The sequence below is a fragment of the Galleria mellonella genome, unplaced genomic scaffold (assembly GCF_026898425.1).
Source record: "Galleria mellonella isolate WM207_F2 unplaced genomic scaffold, CSIRO_AGI_GalMel_v1 utg223, whole genome shotgun sequence".
NCBI classification, from domain to species: domain Eukaryota; kingdom Metazoa; phylum Arthropoda; class Insecta; order Lepidoptera; family Pyralidae; genus Galleria; species Galleria mellonella.
In genome coordinates this window covers 3,381,797-3,406,077 of record NW_026442042.1, presented here as the reverse complement: position 1 = coordinate 3,406,077, position 24,281 = coordinate 3,381,797, and the positions used below count along the sequence as shown (strand labels likewise).

Below are 24,281 nucleotides of genomic sequence, written 5' to 3'. Positions count from 1 at the left end.
AAGAAGAAGTTACACGGTGTTAGGTCAGGGCTGTAAAGAGGGTGACCTAGAAGTTTGAGGGGTGTGCTGTCTAAAAAGTCCCTCGTTTTGATTGCGGTGTGGGCGGGTGCATTATCGTGGTGGAGCAGTAGCCCGTAGAGCCCTGTGTTTTGTCGCTTGTTGCTCACGACAGAGAAGACTTCTGCCAAGCATTTGGTAGTATACCATTCGGCGTTAATGCTTCTTTAGTTTTGTAAAGGAATTTACACCAAGTAGCAAGTCAAATTGAAAAAGCTCGCGATTAAAATCTTCGCCTCGCTTCTAGGTCGCTTTACTTTGGTAGGCGTTGATTCATTTTGAAACACCCAAACCGTCGACTGGCGCTTTGTTTCTGGATCGTATTGATAAATCCAGGATTCATCACCTATAACGATGTCGTAAACACGCCGAGACGAGCCTGCTTCAAATTTGTCTATCATATCATGGCACCATTCCACCCTTGCCTGCTTCTGAACATTGGTGACGTTGATCACGCTGGGTGCCAGCGTGAAACTTTCCTCTGCACCCGTAGATGCACGTGTAGAATCTCGTGAATCAAGCTTCCTGATCCAATCTACAGTATATGCTGAATCTCTTGGTATGTAACTCGTCTATTGTCTTGGATCAAATTTTTCAGTGCTAGCACGTTTTCTTCCAAAGCAGCCGTCAAAGGGCGACCGCTTTTTTCTTCGTCCCTCAATGTTAGTCGACCGCGCTTAAATTCATTATACCAACGATAGACGGTTGCCTTAGAAGGCCAGATTGACCAGATTGGCAAAAAGAACAGAATGCTAAAAACTGGAAAAATAATAAAAATAGAAGTACTGAGAGATCTATGTAAAGGTAGTAAGTAGATAATTCATACATCACTTTTACCGTCCACTTCTACCCATTCCAATATCGCACGGGTAGGTGAGTAGATGTTTATTTTTTTTTTTTAATAAAATACAGCCCTTTCTATTCGCTGACAATGTAACGTAGCTTTCAGGGTATAAGTGAAAGAATTTTAAAAAATCAATGAAACAACTTTTTTAGTCTATGCATTACAAACAAAGAAATCAGCGGCATTGCAGCACACCTGTAATGCCGCTGGTGTTGTGGGTGATCATGGGCGGCGGTAGTCGCTTACCATCAGGCCCCCTGTTTTAAAAAAAATAAATCATTTTTCCCCTCAGATTTTTTTAACTGATTATAACCCCGTCTGAGCTACTGATATACGCTGATGGAGCACCATTGAGATAAAATGGGTGAGGATAACAGCAGATTAGTTGGCTGATCGTGACTAATAAAAAAATATAGTTTCCAGAAAGAAACGCGTGGAGATCGACCTATCAGGTTATGTTGCTAACAACGGGGCCGCTTGTCTCCATTAATAACAGTCCCTTCCCCCCCTATAAGGAGGGTTATAATATTAATTTAGATTTCATATATACACATCAGTTAGTAGCACGGTTCATCACTATCAGGCTAATTTATAGAGCTGAGGGAAAGGGATTGTTTAGTAATAGAATTTTACAGACCCATTGTGAGCAATATATCCATCTTTTTTTTTTTACAACACAGGGGGCAAACGAGCATGCGGCTCACCATCTAGTCGACCTCTACGCGGTTTCCCCTGAAAACCATCATAGTTAATTCTTGTAGAATTAGCTACCATAATCTAACTGACCTGCTTTCATCTTCAGTTATCATCTCTCACTGCTACCTCACAAGCGTATACTGATAGCACAGACAGGGTTACCATTTCATTTTCACCCATTAAAAAAAAATCTATAGAACTTGGTACTTAAATCTTCCCACTTCTACATTAAAAATCTATTCTGTCATTTTTTCTTTAGGTATTTTTAGGCATTTTTCTCGTTTTTATATCGATACATTTAAAGCAATTTGTTCGCCCTCTATTTTTAACAGATATTTGCATAATTACTATGAATGAGGTCTACCAGCCGTACCACTCCGAAATTCTGCGAAATGTAATAAAACCAATAAATTATCTACTTTATAAAAAGAGCTAGCTACTTCACGCGATTTTACCCTCGTAAATCAGTATACAAAATATCCTATAAGTTAACCCTTTGAGTGCTTACCTATACTTACCGGAGTACGAGATTCTGCTGTATCAAATCACAGCTCAAGTTTCTAACAGCAAATAAGTAAACACAAATATGCGCCATAAGAACATAAAAGCCGGTCAAGTGTGAGTCGGACTCGCACAACGAGGGTGCCGTACAAAATCATCAAGTTCTTTTTTTTGTGAAATAACTACAAATTTACGGTTTTCGGATTTTTCCTAGTTGTGTATTAGTCAACGGGAAGTAAATAATAACGAAGTGATCCTATAACGGAACCCTAAAAAGTAAGAAAATCGGCAAAATAAGAGAGAAAAAAATATCGGGTTATAAGAAAAAAGTTGATCAAAATATACCGCAATTTGGCGCAAATTTAAATTCTTTATTCCCTTGCTTCCCTTATAGTCTTGTAAACAGTAGTTCATAAACTTCGTCTTAATATTTATATTTTTTTTTTTAATGGATGATAATGGAATGGTAACCCCACCCGCGCTATCGGTATACACCGGCAGGGCACCAGTGAAGGATGATAAGTGAGGATGAAGTAGGTCAGTTAGCCCATCGTGACGAATTCAACGAGAATTGTTCACGATGGTTTCCAGGGGGAACCACGTGGAGGTCGACCTAATAAGGCATATTGCTAGCAATGAGGCTGTCAAACCCCATTGCTAACAATCCCTTTCTCCCCTCTTAATATTTATGTTAAGATTATAGATTGGTGGCAGGAAATATTTGTAATTCATTACAATAAATGTAATGCATCGAGAGCTTATGATCTAGATGGTATTTAAAGGATTAAGTTGTTATATAACCTACCCATGTTCCAAATTTCAACAAATCTGTTCAGTTATTTAAGTGTAATAAAGTACAAACATCCAAACATGCAAACTTTACATTAATGTACTAGTAGGATAATATCTAATAAGTATTTATAAATAATGTCAAAGTAAAAATCAATAGCATAAATCAGCAACTTATCTTCCGTAACAATAAAAAAACTATAAAGTGCTATTTTTTTTAAATATTTCTAATAAAAGCTTTTTTTCTTATTTAAATTACAGTGTTTTTGATTTGTAATCATTTGATATAAGGTTCTATAAAATAAAAGGTATTTGTTGGGCGTTCCGTTATCTTGAAATTTTAAGAACCCCTGTTCTAGAAACGACCGAAAAAAAAACACCGACAGGTAACCAAGATACGTTTTTAGTATTATGCAAGATGAGAAGAATATTTCTTTCTTAGTACTCCAACGTCGCTTATAAACCTAAAACTTGCAGAAGATTTTATTTGTTAACAATATTACAGTTGATAATTTATATATGTCACTATACACATGTATTGAAGACGTCCTTTACTTAGTAAGGGAGCAAAAAATATATTGTCCGTTTTTTTGCCGAATCTAAGATATAAGAACATTCTAACCATGATTCTAATCAGGTCGACGTTCATCGGTTCCCTCTGGAAACTATCGTGATTGATTTATTGTTGAATTCGTCATAATGGGCCAACTGACCTACTTCATCATCATCATCATCATCCCTCATTGGTACCCACCCAGTGTATATCGATAGCGCAAGCGTACTCCGCTTGCGCTATCCATACCATTATCATCCATTAAAAAAAAACTAGTTAGTAATAGTAAAAATGTATTATTATCAACTTAATAGTATTATCATTCACATATGAAATAAAATCCACAGCTAAGAATACGACATTATAGTATTTCATTCGAAAAACTTAATTGAAAATTTATTCTGGCACAATAGCCGGAAACACGGGCTAAATCCAGACATAGCCTCGAGTAACAAAGAGGCCCTTAAAAACGATATAAAAAATCACGGTGCATTCGAGCGACCGCCTACCGCAGCCAAAAATAGACGACCAACAAACATTATACTCGCAACGCAACAGAACATGAAGATAGAACTATAAATGATATTCGACTTAGAGACAAAATTACAGAAGATAACATTTCCTTTGCTCCCAAATGGTCGCATAATATTTGTGAATAGTGCATCTTGAACGTCCGTGTTTACATGTTGGCAGAAGAAATTATTTCTTGGACGTTCCCGGTTGAGCCGTCGGTTTTAAATAACACAGAATACGTGAGCTTTTTGGGGCTCTGATAATAATAACATACCCAGGAACTGCTTGTTGCATTGTCTTATCTTTATTATAGTTGGATCCAGTATAAGACAATTTACTGAATATTATTCTAAAATTTTTAATATTATTTAAAAAATAGAAAAAAAAAACGTTGAAAATTATGATGATATCAACCATTAATTTATTTTCTACACCACTGAGGTAGCAAATAAGCACATGGCCCACCTGATGGTAAGCGATTACCCCTGGTATTGCAGACGTTCATAGTAGAAGAAACCTTTTTACCCCCCTTTTGAAGAACCCCATACTATAGTCTCTTGGGAAAACCTCAGCATAACCTAAATGTTCATGAGAGAAAACACAGTCGACTGCTGAACACAATGCTGCTTCTTGGAGGGTATTGCCAGTTGCAAGTAGTTGCCATATTTGGCAGGCGGATTGGCAACTGCAGTTACATTTAGTAGTGTTTTATAAAGGATGTTGTTGCTCATCCCTTGAGTATTAAGTTTTCATATAACATTGCCTTTCTCATTACAATAAATACCTTCACATAATGATGGTATCCCATTAATACCAACGTACTAGATCAATTTGGGAGTAAAATAAATACAAAATGACTATAGGTCCTTTGGACCTACTAATGACTGACATATAAGTATATATTACAAGAACATTATAACCAGAGAGAATTCTTTTAATATATAATTGATTCTTTAATGATAAGGAATATTGTCCAACAATAAAAGAAGATAGACTATTTTGTTCTATTAATTAATTTTAATAGAAGAGACAGTAGGTATAAATTCCATTAGAGATGGAGAGCTTTTGAAAAAGTATATGCTTTGTAATCGTAATATGCGTATTAAATACTTCGTTATCATCATTACAAGTAACTTCACTCACTGTTGAACGTAGATTTCCTTTAGTTAGTTTAGGTATAGTCCGTATCTTTTCCCGGTTATCTTTTATATATACATATATACAACTTAGAATGGCAAACAAGCTGACGGCCCACCTGATGGAAAGTGGTAACCGTCGCCTATAGACATGAGCACTACCATGGACATAACAGAGTATACTGTTTCGCTCATGATACCCCCCATGCGTTGCCATTCCTGAGGACTCAGGTGTTATTCCTCTGTACCCAGTAAATTCACGCCATATCCCACCCTTCAAACCGAAACACAGCCATGCAAACACAACTTCACGGTTGAAACACGAATAAAGAATTATATTATTTAATGTCCTTATACATGATAAATACTGAACTATGCTTATACAAGTAGTTAATAAGCTATAGCAAGTCTATCTACACGAATACTTATTAAGCGTTTCCATATTTACATATTAACTTTTATACTTTTGTGTTGTATGGTTTATGGTTTATAGGAGATGTTGAAATGAAACCAATAAATACGTGGTCACGACCACGGCCGGTCTTACCCGGTTAAAACGAGATAAGTCAAGTAAATTATCATCGTTTACCTAAATGATCCCGTTAAGTCCCTGTCTTATAAACCATAAATATTTACATATTTTTTTATAGTATTATGGGTGAATATAGTTTTCCAATTTTCAATCTTATTGCTATAGCGTTAAGTCTCTTTGTTATACAAAGGGGTGCAGACAGTATGCAGGTGAGTACGAGCGAGCATACTCTTCAGGTACTTAAATTATATTGTACTGGAAAATAAAACTGGCAATTTTTGTTAAATATATAATTTTACATAATTGTTATCGTAACAAAGATGACAAACGTATAATTATACTTATTTCAAAGGCTAATGAAGACGACGAGGAAAGATATTTAATCAAACGTCGAGATAATTCAGGTAAATTATTATACTTTACCGAAATGATAGCGTTATTTTCCGTCTTTTATAAACTATAAACCGCGCAATGCAAAAGTATAAAAGTTAATATCAAATCAACTATTCAAAACAAAACAATATACTAGTATATTTATTTTACAAAAATATATTTTATAATACTGTTTTTAAAACGTCTGTTTAAAACTTCATTACGTATTTATTCTGTGGCTCAGCTCACGTTTATCTTTTGTTTATGTGAATTCTGTGGTAATTATTATTAAGATTTTTTTTTTAAAGTTATGTACGACGGAAAATTAAAGAACTCACCGTGTTCGCCGTTCCCGACAATCGTTTCGACTTCATTCGGAAGTCTTCTTCAGGGGGCCAACGGCGCTTTGCATCACAGCGTCTCGCCTAGCACAAATTCCTAATCCTTTCTTACTGAATGTATATGTTATAAAAAATCATTGCTTTAAATATATCAATTGCATACCATTGAATGACAGTTACTGATTTTCATCAAGCGTGATTTTTTTAAAGACATTTATCGCAACAACTAGCTCGTTAATTTTTGCTTTTCGATTGACTTCAAAAAAGTAGGAGGTTCTTAATTCGATTACATTTTATGTTTGTCACCTTAGAACTCCAACAATTATAAATCGATTTAGAAAAATCTCTTTTTATTTAAAAAAAAATACTTTAATCACATAGAAATTTTATCATAATCAGTTCAATAATTTAGTTTTTAAATCAAAATGGCACAATAACAGTCCGTTTTTTAACACAATCTTAAATTAAATTGATGGCCGACCTGCTTTCGTTTTAAATTATTTCAACGTAACAAGCAAACTGTCACAAAATATGCAATGACAAAAGACCTTATCGCTAAAAACAAACTCATATACTATTTTTAATTTATTGCAATTTCTTGCAGACAACTTGACATTAAAAATATATTACCACTAATAACTGTAAGAAAAAAGTATATATTAAAAACTTTATAGCTAATCAATAAATTTTTCATATGACATATACACATATCGTTTAAGGATTTAAATTAATGTAATTAATAATTTATCTATTGACTTATTAAATTATTCATTTTTGGTATTTATTTAATTTACTATTTATATTAATCTGGATTCAAAGTAGTTGCTTTTAAGTCCAGTTATGGTTGAAAATCGGCGCACAATAATTGCAAGTAATATATTTATATGTAAGCTTAAGTATAACCTTTAAGCATGGTTGATAAAAAATACAACATGAGGTTTCTCAAAAGGTGTAAGGAGGTTTCTTCAGGGTTGGCAATGGGCGCGTGATGCCCCTGGTACTATAGAAGTTCATAGGCTACGAAAACCGCTTATCAGGTTTATATATGCTTATATGCTTGTTTGCCACCTCAATTGTATAAAAAAAAACCTTTGGTAATGATCCAGCTATCGTCAAGTGTCAGTCAGGCGTGAAAGCATGTATGTTAATGAAGTATTTGTATAAAAATTGTTTGTATGGATACCTCTGTACCTGTTCTGGTGTACTTAAATAGTTGAGTTACGATTTGTAGATCTACTAATTATTATTCCTCTTTTTCAAAATTCACATCTCCCCTCTAATGAAGATGGCAAACTAATCACCGGCGGGTACATATTTGGCCGGAGTTCAGAGCACCAGGAAGAGGAACCAGCGTACTATGCGAGCAGCATCCAAGAACATTGTTTTCTACATCTTTCCCGGAAGAGACCTACCTGGAAATCTCAACCGTCTGAGATGTTGTTATTATTATTTTTATGTCAGTGAAAAAATGAGGTATGGAAGCATTACATATACTTATTTCTTAGGAGTTTCAATTTACCAGATATAACTGTTTGTTCTGTTATGATCATATCTATAGGTACTCGTACCTAATGTTTATGACTTTCCATCAGATGGACCGAGAACTTCGTTGCCATTGACTATATTCTTGTTACTTCAATTTACTATAGTAAAAGATCTTACAATCTTAAGATCTTAAAAGCGTGGCAGAAAACAGACTTAATCAAAAAAAATATTATTGTTTAATTTTTTTTTCTTTTTTTTTACAACATAGGGGGCAAACGAGCATACGGCTCACCTGGTGGTAAGTGATTACCGCCGCCCACGATCACCCACAACACTAACGGCATTGCAGGTGCGCTGCCGGCCTTTTAAAAAGGAATATGCTCTTTTCTTGAAGGTTATGTTGTCGTGTCGGTTCGGAAATACTGCTGCTGGAAATTGATTCCAAAGAGTGGTTGTGCGTGGAAGAAAGTGCCGTGAAAAACGCACGGTGGAGGACCGCCACTCGTCCAGATGGTTGGGAGGAAATTTTAGTTTATGGCGGGTTGTACAATGGTGAAAATCCGCAGCAGGCATCAATCCGAACAATTCCTCAGAGCACTCCCCATGTTAAATTCGATAGAAGATGCACAGAGATGCAACATCTCTACGCAGTTTTAGTGAGTCGAGTCGGACAGTAAGGCGCTAATATTAATCCTTAAGTCTTACTCTTCGAAGAGATGTTTGTTTTTTTTAAAACAGACAATTAAGGGGTTTTCACCAACACCACATACACTAGTTTTAGCTTTGAAATATGTAATATTAAATAAATACTAATATTAAACTAACCGTAACTAATAGAATGTATTAGACTATGTAAATATGTGTTATAATTATTACAAACTGGCTGTATCTCGTGGCTCCACCCACGTGAATCAGCACATTAAGTATTCTATGTACTAAGTTAGGATATAACTTAGCTGTGTGGGGGAAGGGATTGTTAATAAAGCGGTCTACCAGTCCTCTTGCTAGCAATAAATATAGGGTCGACCTCCAAGTGAAAACCATCGTGTTGAATTCCAGATGTATTCGTCATGATGGGCTAACTGACCTGCCTTTTCATTCTTATCTATCTTCTCTCACTGGTGCCCCGCCAGCATAATCTATATATCTATATAATCTATAAAAATCTATCGTCCACCCAACCATCATTACCCATTCATGGTTACAAACTTACATATTTATACCATTAATATGATAGGATTTTTACAAATTTACATTTTAGAAAATCGATCGACTTCTAACCTTACTTATTACATTATAAGACAAGTTTCTAACTCTCGAATGGACGATTCACACAATTTTGTGAAGGTAGGATCAAAAATAAAAAAAAATATAATGGTAAAGTCAAGATTAAGGAATTCTATAATAGATACAGAAAGTTTGAGTCACAAACGAATTTTAGAGTTATAAATGCACAGATAAAGAATCCTATAATACAAGTATAATACATAATATATATCGCCCTTGTACTATTATGTTTGTTTTTACAATATATAATAAAGAATAAAGAAAGAAAGCTAATAAATATAAATTATAATTATAATTTTAGGAAAATTATCCAACATTTAACATTAATTTTTCTAAGTTCTAACTCTGTGATCGACATACAAACTCGCGTACAAATGTAAACATACACATACATATTATACTACTAAATCATATCAGCTATTAATTGTCCACTGCTGGACATAAGCCTTCCCCATAAGGGGGGTTTTGCCAGTAGTTGTCACAGGCGGGTTGGCAACCGCAGTTAGGCTTTGGTGATGTTGAAGGGGTAGCCCATTCTATGCCAGGGCACACACGGCGACAGTATGTATATGTATTACTATATAGAGATAGGTAAAATCCCATATGGGTATATATATATATATATATATATATATATATATATATATATATATATATATATATATATATATATATATATATATATATATATATATATATATATATATATATATACCCATTATATATAGATTATATATATATATAGATATTTTAACTACAATATATAGATATTGCCAGATATTACCCACTCGTACAAAACCCAATGGTGGTTAAACTATAAATAAAAGAAATTTATAACAAAGTCATAAAGGTACACTTATTGATTAAGCGATTCGATAGTTTCAGACATAAATAAATAAATGAGTTTGTTTCCTTTTAGCGTAAATTAACCAATCACTTATAAAATTTAATTTATAAAATTTACGTAGAAACGTACGTAAAATGTACGAAGAAGGATATAGACTACTTTTTATTCCGTTTAATGAACACACAGCCGTTGACGCGAAGAAAGTCGCAAGTAAAACCTAGTAATCAATAATAATATAGGCTATATTTATAGTAATTTATCTCTACATAGTGTAGATACCATAATCAATTCTTACTAAACTAACCATAGTGTTCATAGTAATAACATCCAAGATAACTTTTAATAAATTACTGCACTAATTAACGTTATCAGTAGAATCTATATATAAATATACCGTCATAAAATAATCCTTAAATCTTGAGTAATTATTTATACCTAGTTTTACAGCAAAGGTAGCAGAGCGCGACTACAAGGTCACAGCGCGCGCCGCCAGCCGTACACAATTGATAATGTTGCGTGATTGTGCGACAGAGATGAACATATACGAGTTAAATAGGAATAAAAGAGACGACTACATTCCCATTGTGCATTCAGAAGAGAACGGATGTGGAGTATGCAACGTGACCCCGCGAGAAAGCGTCGAGACACGCCGAATTTGTTAAGAGAATAAATTAGAAAGGAAACTAGCTGCCACAAGAGGAGTACACTCAAGGTTTCTTTAGAGATATCCGATGTTAATGACGGCAGAATACCATATTACCTATTACTGGTGCAAATAAGACGTAATTACAGATTATTTTTATAGACAAATATTTAATTTACATAAATTACTTAATTAAATAGAGGAATCAGATGTAATGTTAACAAATAGTCGAATAATAGACTTACCTCCTAGTAAATCTATCCTCTAAATCTATATTTAAAAAAACAATATTGGGAGTAGAACTATGACTTTCCTAATACGATGACAATATTCAATCATCATTATCGTCATTTCAGCCATTAACTGTCCACTGCTGAACATAGGCCTCTCTCATAAAGAGGGCGTTTTGCCAATAGTTGCCACGCTTGACAAGCGAGTTGGCAATCGCAGTTAGCTTTTGGTAACAATTTAAAATGGACGCTTCTGCTCATTCCTCGACCATTAAAGAAAGACCAAGAAAAGAAAGGAATGACCCATTCTATGCGGGAACCATATGACAATATCCGATATATTATGACAAATAAATTAATTTAAAAAAAAATGTTCTCTAGGATTACAATAAGTACAAGACTTTATAATCTACCTTAATATGTCAACAGTTCAATGACATTACTAAAAACGCGTTATTGCGAGAAGAAAAATTGACCAGAATTTCTTAGCGGCATGTTGCTTAAACTCTATTGTTGAAACAAACAATACTGTCGTTAAAACGTTTCCAAGGTTCATTATTAGTCGATTGACTAATTACAATGTAATTTCTGATAGTAGTTAAACTATAATTACGGTAATTAATACCAGGCGTGTAGCGAACGAGCCGCGTTCCACGGCCTATTTAGGCCTAAATGTTGTCGAACTACGGACCGGAGCTTGCGCTCCGCGGGAGCGAATTCTTTTTAATTTGTTAATCTTATATACATTTTCCTTCTTAAAAAATAACAACATCAAAATCGTGATAAAATTTATCTATAAACGATAAGATATCTATAAATATATTTGTTTTAAATAGTTTTACTTTAAAACGCGTAATCGCATTTTCAAGCAGATTTTACTTAGCAACAACCAGTTTTTTGTTCCGCGATAAAAAAGTAGCTTCAATCGGTACACAATTAATATACGACAAAACATGAGTAAACTGTATTGATTAAAAAATAATTATCAAAATCGACTCAGGTTGACGACGCAATCGTGTAACATAGCGACTAAAATAAGGCACTTATATACTACTAAATATTAAGAATCTAGAAGTAACAATACTTTCCATTAATAATTGTATTTTTTTTTTTAAGTCTTACTTCATCGTCATTATAACAGCCGTTAACTGTTCACTGCGGAACATAGGCATCCCCTTAGGGGGGTTGCCAGTAGTTGCCACGCTTGGCAAGCGGATTGGCAACCACAGTTAAGCTTTGGTTATGTTTTAAGAGGGACACTGCCGCCCATCGCTCATGTATGTATGTAAGTACTTATACTAAAATCAAAGCTGGCAATGACAAGGTGCAATACTACTGTCGTCTCTTTAAATATTTTTGGTTGTAATAACAATTTTTTTTTATTATATTTTTTTTCATCTAGGAATTGAAAATAGAAGGAGCGGAGGTCGATTTGATACACAGGTTATATGAAAGGATGCTCCAAAAAATATGAGTGTTTACGTGAAAAAAAAATTATGTTATAGACGTGTTAATAACAGGTATAAAAAATAAATTAAAAGCAAAATGGAAGTTACCTGAAGAACTGTGTTAACTCCAAACGGAAAGATTTTGAAAGGATGATATTGATGTAGGTGATCAATGTACTTCTGAATTCTTAGCAAATTATGATGCATATTTCACCTCATGGTTCTGACCTTGCAATTGTTTTAATTATTCATTTTTTAGATTCTTCAATACTGGCTGGAAAAGGGGGAAAAAATAAAAATAATAGAAGAATTGTAATTTCATAAATAAATATTTATTATGCAACTTAGAAAGGCAAAACTGACAGCCCACCTGATGGAAAGTGGTAACCGTCTTCAATAGACTAAAACAATACCATGGACTTAATAAAGTATACTGTGTCGTCCATGACAGCCTTCACCCTTTGCCATTCCTAAGGACTAAGGCGATTTTTTCAATGAATGAAAATGAAATAGTAACCCCGCCTGCGCTATCGGTTTACGCTGGCAGGACACCAATGACGAAAAGCAGGTCAGTTAGCCTGTCGTAATTAATTCATTAGAAATTTGCCACGACCATTTCTAGAAAGACCTGTATGGAGGTCGATCTGTACCTAACATAGTAATACATAACATAGTAATCAGCCTGTTAGATCTCATTACTAATAATCCCTTTTCTCCCAGGACTAAAGTATTATGACTCTATATACTGTAATTTCATTGCCATATCCTACCTTATAAATATAAATACAGCCATCCAAATACAACTGCAGAAATACAGATGGGACAGAGGTACCCAAAGCGGAAGACTTTTGTAAAATGTCTCCCTCTGGTTACTATATATTTAACTGTTATTTATATCAGCTTATGACGCAAACAAAATTTAAACGTCATATAATAATCTCTAGTTCCCGTCACTGTATTCCCTGGGCTGTCAATAATGATTATAATATCTAACTACTACGGGCTGTCCGCAACACCCGCGTTCACCCTAAAAAAAAGAAAATTTAACGTTAGGGTTGCCACTCTCTCTCTCTATCGACGTCGTATTTTTTAAGTTGCATTAACTAATTGGATTTTTCTTTTATTTATTTATTTATTTGATCAACTAGATGAGCTTTAGTCTCCCAATACGCTCACCCAGGAAAGCATAATAATAAGATGTGTAAAAATATCTAGTTAAGTACATATCTAGTTTTATAGAAGTCATGTAGGTACTAGGTTTTTATAATTTGGGTAGAATATTACAAAATCTTAATTATAATGCAATTTAAGAATTTTTATTTAGCAATCTAGGATATAATTGTCTATAATGACAATAAATGACCAATTACACAGTTGAATGAAGCTAGAGATCGATGTAAGGATACTTTAACACTTTTTGCAAAATTTGGTTTGTAGATAGAAAATAGGCATATTTAAAAAAAATAATGTAAAATTACTGCTTTGTAATGTGCAAGTCATTATTACTGTATTAAAACAAATCGTAAATTATTAATATTGATATAGGAATATGTTCAAGTGTATTAAGTATCTATTATAAGTGGCAACCCTAAACTTCTGGAGAGTGGGTCGGAGTGATGTGACGCATTCATAATTTGTTGTTATGAATGGGGAGTTCTGATGTATAGGAATGACATACTAACGTTTACTCCGGGTGGTTCCATTTCACAAATTATTATACTATATTTTATTTTATTTTAATAATATTCCCTATCTATACTGATATAATTATAAATACTAACATTTTCAAATTTCCTTTTTGTGTTCTTAAGAAAACAGCCTACCTATTTTTTTTTTTTTTTATTAAAAATAGGTAATACTATTTGAAATAAAAAAATTGATGACGATTATACTTTGACACCAGTGACGACTCATGGAACTGAAATATGATCATACATGGTTGTCTGTATGCAAAAGCTTCAAATTAGCTCAGCGAACTATGGAGAGGGCTATGCTCAGAGTTTATTTGCATGACAGAATCTGAATTGAGGATATCCGTAAAAGAACCAAAGTTACCGACACATACCGAATAATAAACAAGCTAAAGTGGCAATAGATTGGTCACATAGCTCGAAGAATCGACAACCGACGGAGAAGAAAGGTTTTTCAGCGGCGATTCCCACTAAATGAAATGACGACCTTAAATGCATTCCAAGGAGCCAATAGATGCTCAGGACTCAGATAGCTCAGGACCGTTTCTCATGACAATCTATGGGGTAGCTTATGTTCAGTAGTGGACAGATAACGGCTGATATGATATTATAGGTATACCTTTTTCATCAGATGGGCAGTCAGTTTGTTTGGTATTCTAATTCTTTAGTGCAGTTTACTAGGCTTATTAATAATATGGATTATTAGTAATTAGGTCTCTTCTAATTGTTTAATTGTTACTTAGTATACATTGGCGCTTATCTGTGAGAGCTGTATACACCTTTAGTTGATGTGTCCATATGGCCTCAAGCTTGGTAGTGAGGAGTGAGATGTTTTTCACTTTTACTTACTTATAACATTGTACATTGTCTGCTTAATTGTTGTGAGCATATTATTGGTGTGTCTTTTATAAATAAATAGATAAATAATTGTAATAAATACCATCTACTCGTAACATATTATACAGCACTAAACCCAAGCTAAAGCAAGGCTTGTACTGTGGACTCTAGAAAAAATATGGAAATATTAATAATAAAATGTCTATTTATTTTTTTAAAGATGTCTTATATATGTATGTATAACGGGAATTTTATGAACTTACTATGTTTGTCGTTTACAACAATTGTTTCGACATCATCCGTAAGTCTTATCCGCAGTGAGAAACGAAACGCTGTAATGCAAAGCGCCCTACGCCCACTACGTAGTAGAAAAACAAATGTCGGAAACGAGAAACATTGTAAGTTCATATAATTCCCGTTGTACTTATATTATACATACACATTATAGAAATAGTTACTTTTTTTTCCTATAAATGTAAAAAAAAGTTGTAACAAAAATTTTGAACCAAACTTAAAATATGTAACATCTCATGAATAAAAATGATCCGGGTACGATTTCACTCCGAGCTCAAGTCAGCCGGGCCGCGCTCTGCCCCGGTAATCCCCGGTCGATACCGACCGCCACCCCATCCCCGCGGCACAGGACGATTGCATCCCGTTTGGTTGCGACATATAAATTATTTATTTTGAATTCACTTCGTGTTTATACGTGGGTATCGAATAGATAGCCCTAAGAGTGGGTAATATTATATACAGCAATATTTATATATTATAGTTACAATATACATATATTAGCCTAATAACATATATCGGTTATCCAATATATAATATCGAAAAAAAAAACCGCTCGTAATGAATATAGATATCTAACTGGTATGGACGGCATTGCAATTTTTTTTATACAACTTAGAATGGCAAACGAGCTGACGGCCCACCTGATGGAAAGTGGTAACCGTCGCCTATAGACATGAGCAGTACCATGGACATAACAGAGTATACTGTTTCACCCATGATACCCCCATGCGTTGCCATTCCTAAAGACTCAGGTGTTATTCCTCTGTACCCAGTAAATTCACGCCAATGGGTGGCCGTCACTGTCCAGAAGAGCTCAATATATAGATATCAGATATTACCCATCTTTATTAGCCCGTAAAGTAGTTTCATAATTATATATTATAGAGAACATGACGGATTATGAAACTAAAATCAGGAATAAAAATAATTAGCATCCAATACTCCCTGTACTGTGTCAGTGAGTAAAACATTTTTTTATTAAAAAAAAAATGGGTTTAACAACGATCTAATTTAGGCAATATTGAGTACCTAATCTATACAAAATAATTCACAACTTACTTATCTACACACCACAGAAAATACCAATTGTGATTTAAGACAGTATTGCATAACAACTCCTAATTTATCGTTAAAAGATTAACATGAGACCAGAGGGCCTACCATGAAATATTTTCAGAAATTTCGGGCACGAACGAAACAGAAATTTGATGTTAAAATTACATAATACATGCCGTTTAAAATTATTAAAAATGTTAAAATATCATTCCTCTGGACTATTAGGATAAGATTTATAATAAACGAAATGTTAAGCTCCATTTACTGGGTCGATTTTGGTACTAACAAAAACACGAAATTGAGCCCAAAAATTTAGAATTTCGTTTCATGGTAGACCACCTGGTTATTTGAATTGAATTATTTTGTTTAATTCCGCTACCATTAGTATGTGTATGACTGCCAACACACGAAGATTGATCACCACTATTACTACCAGAAATTCCACAACCTTCCATTTTAGCCATTGATATCTAGAACTGGTATAATACTACATAATAAAATAAAAAATACTATTCAGAACCCCCTTCTTTTTTACTATCTTATTATAGTTAACTAGCGACCCGCCCCAGTTTCGCACGGGTGCGATACAGTACCGCCGCACCGCTATGTCCCTGCATTTTAAATCTGTAATATCTTCAGAAATATTCATTTAAATTACGTGCTGTAAAGGACCATATTGATCTATATTAAATGGACGATGTATTTAAGGTACTTAATGGGATAAAAATGTATGCTGTATTGCTTAAAATTGCTTCGTAAATAAGCCATTTTTTCCCGTAAAACGTAAAGGATAAAAAATGGTTATTGTGGGTTATCTTTAAAAGACAGACATATACCATCGCGGACTTCTTTGTTGACCTATTTAAGGTGTACAATACTGTAGTACATTATTTTGATTTATCTCGTGGGGTTCAGCCAGCGTTTGCAATGTAAGCGCAAAAAAATGTGTTTATTTACATTAGAAACCTAATAAATTGCTTCAATCAAATACGACGTTTGGTTGATTCAATTTTGATATATATTTTTTTAAACAAGCAAAAAGCTCTATTTTAAAAGTGTTGTAAATATATGATGCACGTCTGCCTTACAACAGCTGTTTGAATTTCGAATGATATTTTTTTTTAAATATTATTAGTTATTAGTTATTTGAAAAAAATACTGGCGCAAAAAGGAGACATTATTTTTTATCATAAGACATATTTCATCGTACAAAGTCGTAGAATGAAATGAAAATGGAATTAACATGAAAAGATTTTAGAGCAATATTTTTTTATAATTTTGATTGAAAAGCGATCTTTTGCCTCAAGATAGTACCGTTTAGCTTTAAAATACTTTTAAGAGGAAAACAACATATGTACGATGATGGCACACCGAAATACAATATCAGGTTGTGGAATGCCGAGGTTTTCCCAAAAGACTACAGCATGGGGTTCTTCAAAAGGAGGGTAAAGAGGTTTCTTCGGGGTCAGCAACGCACGCGTAATACCTCTGGTATTGCAGGTGTTCATAGGCTACGGTAACCACTTACCATCAGGTGGGCCGTATGTTTGTTTGCCACATCAGTGGTATAAAAAAATACAACGTGGAGGGATTTATATATATATATATATATGATGTCCTATATATAGACTAATATATATATATATATATATACGGTTAATATATATATATATATATATATATATATATATATATATATATATATATATATATATAAAATATATATATACTCTGAAACTTTGTTGTCACTGGATCTCTCATGAACTGATGCCGAAACAAAAACAGCTAGTGTTGAATGGTGCTCAAAGACAGAGGTTAAGACTCCGTGGGTGCTTGGGTGCTCCAACATCCAAGAGAGGTAAATGTGGATGCGGAGCATCCATGATGCTAGACATCATAATATAACTAAAGTAATCCTCATCCCACTATCTGTTGTTTAGGTTGGGTTTGCTTGTCCAGCAAGCAGTGTCCGTCTTTCAGTTAAAACAATAATGATGTACCTAGTCATCAAACGAGCATGAGCACCCACGAAGTTATTTAGAAGCCGGCGCCCCTGATCCAACATGTTTTTATACCACTGAGGTGGCAATCAAGCACCTGATGGTAAGCGGTTACCGTAGCTTATGAACGTTATTTAAATATGACGACAGATATTCAAATGCAATTAATGAGATAGTTACAGAAGACGAAACGTGGATTTATTATTTGGATCCTGAAAAAATAGCATTCTAAATGCATGTTAAATGACCTAGAAAAGTGAGGAAGGCATGGAACGTGGGAAAGAAATAATTGCCTTTCTTTCTTCGATGATTTAATTGGAATTATTTTGTTTCATTCCGCTACCATTAGTTTGTGTGTGACTGCCAACACTCGAAGATTGACCACCAATATCATTACCAGAAGTTCCATAATCTTCCATATTAGCCATTAATCTCCAACTGCCGTTTTGTTCCCGTACGTTTTGCAATAGGTATTTCACCTTTAAACGAGGCATATTCAGACAAATTTAAGATCGTTGCTCAGAGTTAACCGTTGGGGGTCCCCAACGGGTTTAGGTGGGGGGAAAGGGATTGTTAGCAGTGGAGTTTGATACCCTATTGTTAGCAATATGCCTTATTAGGTCCACCTCCACGTGGTTCACCCTGGAAACCATCGTGAACAATTCTTGTCGAATTCATCACGATGGGCTAACTGACCTACTTCATCCTCACCTATCATCCTTCAATGGTGCCCCGCCGGTGTATACCGATAGCGCGGGTGGGGTGACCATTCCATTATCATTCATTAAAAAAAAACGGGTTTAGGTGCAAACTACGAATGAAAATGCTGGACGGTAATATTGATGGTCAATCTTCCTGTATTAATAGTCACTCGCATACCAATGGTAGGGGAACTAAACAAAATAATTGTAATCAAATAACCAATGATATAGACTTCCGCAAGATAACACCTAGTACAGTGACATTTTCTTCCTTTTCGTACCGTCTGCACAAAATCAACTAAAAATCAAAGAAATATTAAGTTAAATAGTTGAGTGATACACTATTATTTGTTTACCAACTGTTCTAAAAAAAGTCAGAGAAACACGACCAAGAAGCCGCGTTTTCTTGCACTAGTTAGCTAGTTAGTTGTTCACGACAACGCTTATTCATACACGGCTAATAAAACAATAAATAGTTATTTTTAACATCCGAAACAAATAATATCGTCGGTTTTTTTTATGCCTCCTGAAGAAGACTTTTTTTATACAACTTAGGATGGCAAACAAGCTGACGGCCCACCTGATGGAAAGTGGTAACCGTCGCCTATAGATATGAGCAGTACCATGGACATAACAGAGTACTACTGTTTCGCCCATGATACCCCCCATGCGTTGCCATTATCCCACCCTTCACCGAAACACAGCCATACAAACATAACTGTTTCACGGTTGAAATACGAATGGGACAGAGGTACCCAAGCAATTGACTTTTGTACAAAGTCTCCCTCTGGTAAAGACTCCCGGATGAAGTCAAAATAACTATCGGAAACGGTAAGTTCGTAAAATTCCCGTGGTGCATGTATACAGACATCATTAAAAAAATCTAAAATGGAGGTTTCACTTTAGTATATTAATTTAAAATAGATGGAGATGGCTTTTCATCAGCAGTTCAGCACGACAAAATATATCCTCAGATGAACGATCCTCGTGTTTTGAAAAATGGCTTGATCAAATGATAAGTTTAAAATATAAAGGAAAGGTCTTAGAAAAACAATAAATAAAATATTTTCATTTTAACTTGTTTTCATTCATTCATAAAGTTTACTCTAAATAAAGTTTTAGTTTTTTTTTTATACCACTAAGGTGGCAAACAAGCATACAGCCTACCTGATGGTAAGCGGTTACCGTAGCCTATGAACACCTACAATACCAGGAGCATTACGCGTGCTTTATCGACCCTGAAAAACCTCTTTTACCTTTTTTTGAAGATCCCTATGCTGTAGTCTCTTGGAAAAACCTTAACAGGGAGCTTATACCATTTCGTACTTTGTCTCATTATTTCAAATTAGTTTAAAAAATTTCCAGATCTGATCGATTTTTTTTTATTTTTAAATTATGAACTATTTTTTACTTTTTCTAATAGGTAATATAAATCTAATATACCTATATATGTACATATTTCTTACCTATATTTAATAAATTTGACTTCCTGTCTCAAGAAAAATTAAATACTTACATTAATAATACCACAGCTAGAAATTTAGCACAAAAAGTGTTGCAATAAGAGAATAATCCATGTCGATACCTACATTATATTAATATTTATTGTAAACGAACATTCATAATGATTTCTTATAGATATTAAAAGACCACTGCGCTCATAAAATTCAAAAGGAAGTCGTGAGTGACGTAAACAAAAAACATTTCCGAACGCAAGGTCCGAATGCGGGGCGTGCGCGCAGACGCAGGGCCACTCCCGGGGGCGGCGCGTGGTGTCTCGCCCCGCCCCCGCCCCGCCCTTCGCGGCCCTTCGAGACGCGGCGTCTTACACGGGTTCTACATTTGAAGTTATAGCATATTTTGACATATTTTGGATTTATTTATATGTACATAATAAAACTTCACTTCTTAGGTTTGTGTAGACTTTATTTAATTACATAATTTAGGTGAAGGTTAGTATTTATTAATGGGATAATAATGGAATGGTTATGCCACGTCGCTCTTGCTATCTGTCTATGCTGGTGGTGCACCAGTAATAGGATGATAGGTGAGGATGAAAGCAGATCAATTGGTCCATTGAGATGAATTCCACAAGAACTAAATACGATGGCTTGCGGAGAAAACCGCGTGGAGGTCGACCTGACATATACAATGTCTATATATTTTATAATACACTGGGCATTGGACCGAAAAAAATACCCATTACGACATCGCCCATACCAGTCGGATGTCTATGTTCAGGTCAATCAGGTGCCTCGTCGTTATTATAGGCATATTGAATAACTGTATAGATACACATATACAATATATATATAACTGTACAATATATAGATATTGTAACTACAATATGTTGATATTACCTACTACTCGTATATATTACCAACCCCTAATTTGCAGAGCATAATGTAATTTTTTTATGCTTAGTATCAACTCGAAGCTAAGAAATGTTCATTTTTTCCCATGGACAAGAAAAAATATATATCTATATTGTCAGATCAGTTACTTAAATAGGATGGATGAAAAAATTATGAAAGAAATTTATCGAGCACGAGTAAGTGGGGCGTCAGGATATAGCGATCTCTTTGAACCTATGTCGGCCAAATAGTCGATGTGCTGAAGAAGGGCCAAATTAAAAGTACCCGTAACCGGGGAATTTGAATGAAAAGATTGATGAATGTGATAGAAGCAAAATGGCTAAAAAATACTTAACCTAAATAATTGGATGGGAGCGTTTGTCGTTCTATTGTTTCTGCCTACCCCAATGGGAGACAGACGTGACTTGTATATAGGTACTCTATATATATTTATATATACCTATGATGAGTGTCGTACTCAATAAATGACCGGTTTATTTAGTTCAAAATTCTTGCACATTGACGACTTGACTTTCAGCGATTGGACATTAGGTATCATTATATAGAATCCATTAATTGTTTTTCCACATATCTGACTGTTTACGGCGTTGATTCCTGTGCAAAAATTTCATTTCTTAACCGCTAAATAATTTAATGAAAATAATTTAAGATTGTCTTCCACAATGATGAACCAAAAACAAAAAACCACTTTAATAAATTGTGGCAAAAACGGTAACTTTGATTTTCAAATTTTTTTTTTTACAATACAGGGGGCAAACGAGCATGCAGCTTACCTGGTAGTAAGTGACTACCGCCGCCCATGATCACGCACAACACTAACGGCATTGCAAGTATGCTGCTGGCCTTTTAAAAAGGAATATGCTCTTTTCTTGCAGGTTATGTTGTCGTATCGGTTCGGAAATACTGCTGCTGGAACTTGATTCCAAAGAGTGGTTGTGCGTGGAAGAATGTGCCTTGAAAAACGCACGGTGGAGGACCGCCGCTCGTCCAGATGGTTGGGATGAAATTTTAGTTTATGACGGGTTGTACTAAATTTTTGCATCGATTTTGATAAAATTTCTACTAGACTAGTCTGAAAATACCCACATCTTTTTAGATAAAAAAAAGAATCTTCCAAATCCGTTTATATCTAACTGACGGAATTCCAAAGTAACAAACACAACAAAAACAAAATACAACGGAATTAAGAACCTTTACTGAAGTTGATTGAAAAGATGTTTACTTACTAGTAAATAAATCCACATACCTAGAGATAACTCTCGTATATGATTGATGCTTTCATCTAATAGATGAAACTTTCTCTCTTTGATAAGCAGTTTCTAGGTCGCCTACATTGCAGTTGTTACAACAATTACAATAACAACTAAAGTTACTTACATAGGGGTAAAATGGTATCTGCCACTTTAAAGGCCGTAGGTAAGTAAGCTGTTTAGCTTATATCATTATTTATTTACCTATATATCTATTATTATATATATCATGTGGTCCCGGATATAGAACGAACCACCCCTTCCTTTCCCATGGATGTCGTAAAAGGTGACTATAGGAACTTAATGGTTGAAAGATGAGCGACAGCGTCCCTCTTAAAATGTCACCAATGCCTACCTGCGGTTGCCGGGGGAAAAGGGATTGTTAGTAATGGAGACTGAGAATCCCATTGCTAGCAATATACCCAACCAGGTCGACCTCTTCGCGGTTCTCCCTGGAAACTATCATGGTTAATTCCTGATGAATTCATCATGATGGGCTAACTAGCCTGTTTTCGTTCTCATCTATCACCCTTCACTGGTGCTCCGCCAGCGTATCCCGTTAGCGCAGGTGGGGTTACCATACCATTTTCACTCATAAAAAAAAACTGCGGTTGCCAACCCGCCTGCCAAGCGTGACAACTACTGGCAAAAGCCTCCTTATTAGAAAGGCTTATGTTTAGCAGTGGACAGTTTGCGCCTGATGTGTACGTGTGCTTACAGTTAAAGATTTTTTGCTAAGTAAAATATACTTTTATGTAATATAATACACGATAAATAGATATTGAAAGAGGCTGCAAGTTATCTTTAAGAGGTTGCGATTTTGATTACTGTACATTACATACATTTGTATCTATATCTAAGTCAACTCCATTTTCTACGAGTAAGTCTTTTAGCATTTGTCTAGGTATTTTTTTTAAACCACGAATATGGTAAACAAGCATACAGCCCATCTGATGATAAACGATCACTATAGCCTGCAACACTATTATGTTTATTTATAAAAGTACATATATTTAGAACGTTTCATACCATAGCTTATCTAAGCGTACCAACATCAAGATTTTTAAATTTTCAAAGACAAATTTACAATTTTCTGATTAATTTTATAAAAGTGCTGTAATAAAAAAGAAAATTAATCATAGAGTAAGTTGCACTTAATTCTACTACCGACTTTTTAAAAGTATTGCACATAGGTAGGTACGTCATATTTGTCTTTGCAAATTTTCTAATTTAAACCCTGATTACATGACTAATAACATTTTAGATATCTTTTGGAGCGCTTTTAAAAATAAATAGTAACTTATAATAAGGCTGTATAGGTCAAATGTTAATTATTTTTTTTTTAAATCGGTTACACTTTGTTAAATTTCTATATGAAGCTCGTATTATTTAAGTAAATTATTTTAATTGTCTAGTTGGTACGTACTCATAGTATAAGATCTAAGTGCCTCTTTGGGAAGTAGTATTTATTTATTTCTTATTTTTACGTCATATAAACAACAACTAATTAAACTGTCTGCTTGTAGAATAAATAAAAAAAATGCAAACTAGATACCTAATCTTTTTAGAAAGGGGGAAAGAGATTGTTAGTAGTATCCCTACTCCCGTAATAACCCCATTGCTAGCAATGCACCCTATCAGGTAATAATTCCTGTTGAATACGTCACAATGAGCTAACGGACCTGCTTTCATCCACACTTGTCATTTCTCACTGGTGCCCCGCCGGCGTATGCCGTTAGCGCAGACGGGATTTTTATTCCATTATCATCCATTTAAAAAAATACTTTTTAGACAAATAAAACA

At 34.5% G+C, this 24,281-nt stretch overlaps 1 long non-coding RNA gene across 1 annotated transcript; it reads left to right on the top strand.

Moving 5' to 3' along the window:
• Positions 1 to 11,821: 11,821 nt before the first annotated feature.
• Positions 11,822 to 14,698, top strand: LOC128200631 (uncharacterized). Its single transcript, XR_008252819.1, has 3 exons — positions 11,822 to 12,111; positions 12,229 to 12,435; positions 14,178 to 14,698. It is a non-coding gene; the product is annotated as an uncharacterized LOC128200631 (long non-coding RNA).
• The last annotated feature ends 9,583 nt before the right edge of the window (positions 14,699 to 24,281 follow it).